Source organism: Pristiophorus japonicus, chromosome 19 (assembly GCF_044704955.1).
Source record: "Pristiophorus japonicus isolate sPriJap1 chromosome 19, sPriJap1.hap1, whole genome shotgun sequence".
NCBI lineage: Eukaryota > Metazoa > Chordata > Chondrichthyes > Pristiophoridae > Pristiophorus > Pristiophorus japonicus.
The window spans coordinates 69,918,578-69,923,440 of NC_091995.1; positions in this window are offsets into that span (position 1 = coordinate 69,918,578).

A 4,863-nucleotide genomic window follows, 5' to 3' on the forward strand; every position below is an offset into this window, starting at 1 on the left:
ACACTGTTATACAATGACAGACCTGTACCCACCAGTGCTGTACCCGCGTATTACACAGTGACAGACCTGTACCCACCAGTGCTGTACCCCAGTGTTATGCAGTGACAGACCTGTACCCACCAGTACTGTACCACAGTATTATACAGTGACAGACCTGTACCCACTAGTACTTTACCCCAGTGTTATGCAGTGACAGACCTGTACCAGTATTGTACCCCAGTGTTATACAGTGACAGACCTGTACCCCCAGTACTGTACCCCAGTGTTATACAGTGACAGACGTGCTCCCACCAGTACTGTACCCCAGTGTTATACAGTGACAGATCTGTACCACCTGTACTGTACCCCAGTGTTATACATTGACAGACCTGTACTCACCAGTACTGCCACACCAGTGTTATATAGTGACAGACCTGTACCCACCAGTACTGTACCCCAGTGTTGTACAGTGACAGACCTGTACCCACTAGTACTGTACCCCAGTGTTATAAAGTGACAGGCCTGTACCCACCAGTACTGTACCCCAGTGTTACAGCCTCACAGAACTGTACCCACCAGTACTGTACCCCAGTGTTATACAGTGACAGAGCTGTACCCCCAGTACTGTACCCCAGTGTTATACAGTGACAGACCTGTACCCACCAGTACTGTACCCCAGTGTTATACAGTGACAGACCTGCTCCCACCAGTACTGTACCCCAGGGTTGTACAATGACAGACCTGTATCCACTAGTACTGTACCCCAGTGTTATACAGTGACAAACCTGTACCCACCAGACCTGTATCCCAGTGATATACAGTGACTGACCTTTACCCACCACTACTGTACCCCAGTGTTATACAGTGGCAGACCTGAACCCACCAGTACTGTATCCCAGTGTTATACAGTGACAGACCTGTACCCACCTGTACTGTACCCCAGTGTCATACAGTGACAGACCTGTAACCATCAGTACTGAACCCCAGTGTTATACAGTGACAGACCTGTACCCAGCAGACCTGTACCCCCAGTGTTATACAGTGACAGACCTGAACCCACCAGTCCTGTATCCCAGTGTTATACAGTGACAGACCTGTACCCCCTGTACTGTACATCAGTGTTATACAGTGACAGACCTGTACTCTCCAATACTGAACCGCACTGTTATACAATGAGAGACCTGTACCCACCAGTACTGTACCTGCGTATTACACAGTGACAGACCTGTACCCACCAGTGCTGTACCCCAGTGTTATGCAGTGACAGACCTGTACCCACCAGACCTGTACCCCCAGTGTTATACAGTGACAGACCCGTACACACCAGTACTGTACCTCTGTGTTATACAGTGACAGACTTGTACCCACGTGTACTGTACCCAAGTGTCATACAGTGACAGACCTGTATACACCAGTACTGTACCCCAGTGTTATACAGTGACAGACCTGTACACACAAGTACTGTGCCCCAGTGTCATACAGTGACAGACCTGTACCAGTCCTGTACCACAGTGTTATACAGTGACAGACCTGTACCCCCAGTACTGTACCCCAGTGTTATACAGTGACAGACCTGTACACACCAGTACTATACGCCTGTTATACAGTGACAGATCTATACCAGTCCTGTACCCCAGTGTTATTCAGTGACAGACCTGTACCCACCAGTAGTGTACTCGTGTTATACAGTGACAGAACTGCTCTCACCAGTACTGTACCCCAGTGTTATACAGTGACAGACCTGTACCCACCAGACTTGTACCCCCAGTGTTATACAGTGACAGACCTGTACCCACCAGTACTGTACCTCTGTGTCATACAGTGACAGACCTGTACCCACCTGTACTGTACCCCAGTGTCATACAGTGACAGACCTGTATCCATCAGTACTGTACCCTAGTGTTATACAGTGACAAACCTGTACCCACCAGACCTGTACCCCCAGTGATATACAGTGACAGACCTGTACCCACCACTACTGTACCTCAGTGTTATACAGTGGCAGACCTGAACCCACCAGTACTGTACCTCTGTGTTATACAGTGACAGACCTGTACCCCCTATACTGTACATCAGTGTTATACAGTGACAGACCTGTACTCTCCAATACTGAACCGCACTGTTATACAATGACAGACCTGTACCCACCAGTGCTGTACCCGCGTATTACACAGTGACAGACCTGTACCCACCAGTGCTGTACCCCAGTGTTATGCAGTGACAGACCTGTACCCACCAGTACTGTACCACAGTATTATACAGTGACAGACCTGTACCCACTAGTACTTTACCCCAGTGTTATGCAGTGACAGACCTGTACCAGTATTGTACCCCAGTGTTATACAGTGACAGACCTGTACCCCCAGTACTGTACCCCAGTGTTATACAGTGACAGACGTGCTCCCACCAGTACTGTACCCCAGTGTTATACAGTGACAGATCTGTACCACCTGTACTGTACCCCAGTGTTATACATTGACAGACCTGTACTCACCAGTACTGCCACACCAGTGTTATATAGTGACAGACCTGTACCCACCAGTACTGTACCCCAGTGTTGTACAGTGACAGACCTGTACCCACTAGTACTGTACCCCAGTGTTATAAAGTGACAGGCCTGTACCCACCAGTACTGTACCCCAGTGTAACAGCCTCACAGAACTGTACCCACCAGTACTGTACCCCAGTGTTATACAGTGACAGAGCTGTACCCCCAGTACTGTACCCCAGTGTTATACAGTGACAGACCTGTACCCACCAGTACTGTACCCCAGTGTTATACAGTGACAGACCTGTACCCACCAGTACTGTACCCCAGTGTTATACAGTGACAGACCTGTACCCACCAGTCCTGTACCCCAGTGTTATACAGTGACAGACCTGTACCCACCAGTACTGTAACTCTGCGTTATACAGTGACAGACTTGTACCCACCTGTACTGTACCCAAGTGTCATACAGTGACAGACCTGTACCCATCAGTACTGTACCCCAGTGTTATACATTGACAGACCTGTACTCACCAGTCCTGCACCCTAGTATTATATCGTGACAGACCTGTACCCACCAGTACTGTACCCCAGTGTTTTACAATGACAGACCTGTACCCACCAGTATTGTACCCCAGTGCTATACAGTGACAGACCTGTACCCACCAGTACTGTACCCCAGTGTTATACAGTGACAGACCTGTACCCACCAGTACTGTACCCCAGTGTTATACAGTGACAGACCTGCTCCCACCAGTACTGTACCCCAGGGTTGTACAATGACAGACCTGTATCCACTAGTACTGTACCCCAGTGTTATAAAGTGACAGACCTGTACCCACCAGACCTGTATCCCAGTGATATACAGTGACTGACCTTTACCCACCACTACTGTACCCCAGTGTTATACAGTGGCAGACCTGAACCCACCAGTACTGTATCCCAGTGTTATACAGTGACAGACCTGTACCCACCTGTACTGTACCCCAGTGTCATACAGTGACAGACCTGTAACCATCAGTACTGAACCCCAGTGTTATACAGTGACAGACCTGTACCCAGCAGACCTGTACCCCCAGTGTTATACAGTGACAGACCTGAACCCACCAGTCCTGTATCCCAGTGTTATACAGTGACAGACCTGTACCCCCTGTACTGTACATCAGTGTTATACAGTGACAGACCTGTACTCACCAATACTGAACCGCACTGTTATACAATGAGAGACCTGTACCCACCAGTACTGTACCTGCGTATTACACAGTGACAGACCTGTACCCACCAGTGCTGTACCCCAGTGTTATGCAGTGACAGACCTGTACCCACCAGACCTGTACCCCCAGTGTTATACAGTGACAGACCCGTACACACCAGTACTGCACCTCTGTGTTATACAGTGACAGACTTGTACCCACGTGTACTGTACCCAAGTGTCATACAGTGACAGACCTGTATACACCAGTACTGTACCCCAGTGTTATACAGTGACAGACCTGTACACACAAGTACTGTGCCCCAGTGTCATACAGTGACAGACCTGTACCAGTCCTGTACCACAGTGTTATACAGTGACAGACCTGTACCCCCAGTACTGTACCCCAGTGTTATACAGTGACAGACCTGTACACACCAGTACTATACGCCTGTTATACAGTGACAGATCTATACCAGTCCTGTACCCCAGTGTTATTCAGTGACAGACCTGTACCCACCAGTAGTGTACTCGTGTTATACAGTGACAGAACTGCTCCCACCAGTACTGTACCCCAGTGTTATACAGTGACAGACCTGTACCCACCAGACTTGTACCCCCAGTGTTATACAGTGACAGACCTGTACCCACCAGTACTGTACCTCTGTGTCATACAGTGACAGACCTGTACCCACCTGTACTGTACCCCAGTGTCATACAGTGACAGACCTGTATCCATCAGTACTGTACCCTAGTGTTATACAGTGACAAACCTGTACCCACCAGACCTGTACCCCCAGTGATATACAGTGACAGACCTGTACCCACCACTACTGTACCTCAGTGTTATACAGTGGCAGACCTGAACCCACCAGTACTGTACCTCTGTGTTATACAGTGACAGACCTGTACCCCCTATACTGTACATCAGTGTTATACAGTGACAGACCTGTACTCTCCAATACTGAACCGCACTGTTATACAATGACAGACCTGCACCCACCAGTGCTGTACCCGCGTATTACACAGTGACAGACCTGTACCCACCAGTGCTGTACCCCAGTGTTATGCAGTGACAGACCTGTACCCACCAGTACTGTACCACAGTATTATACAGTGACAGACCTGTACCCACTAGTACTTTACCCCAGTGTTATGCAGTGACAGACCTGTACCAGTATTGTACCCCAGTGTTATACAGTGA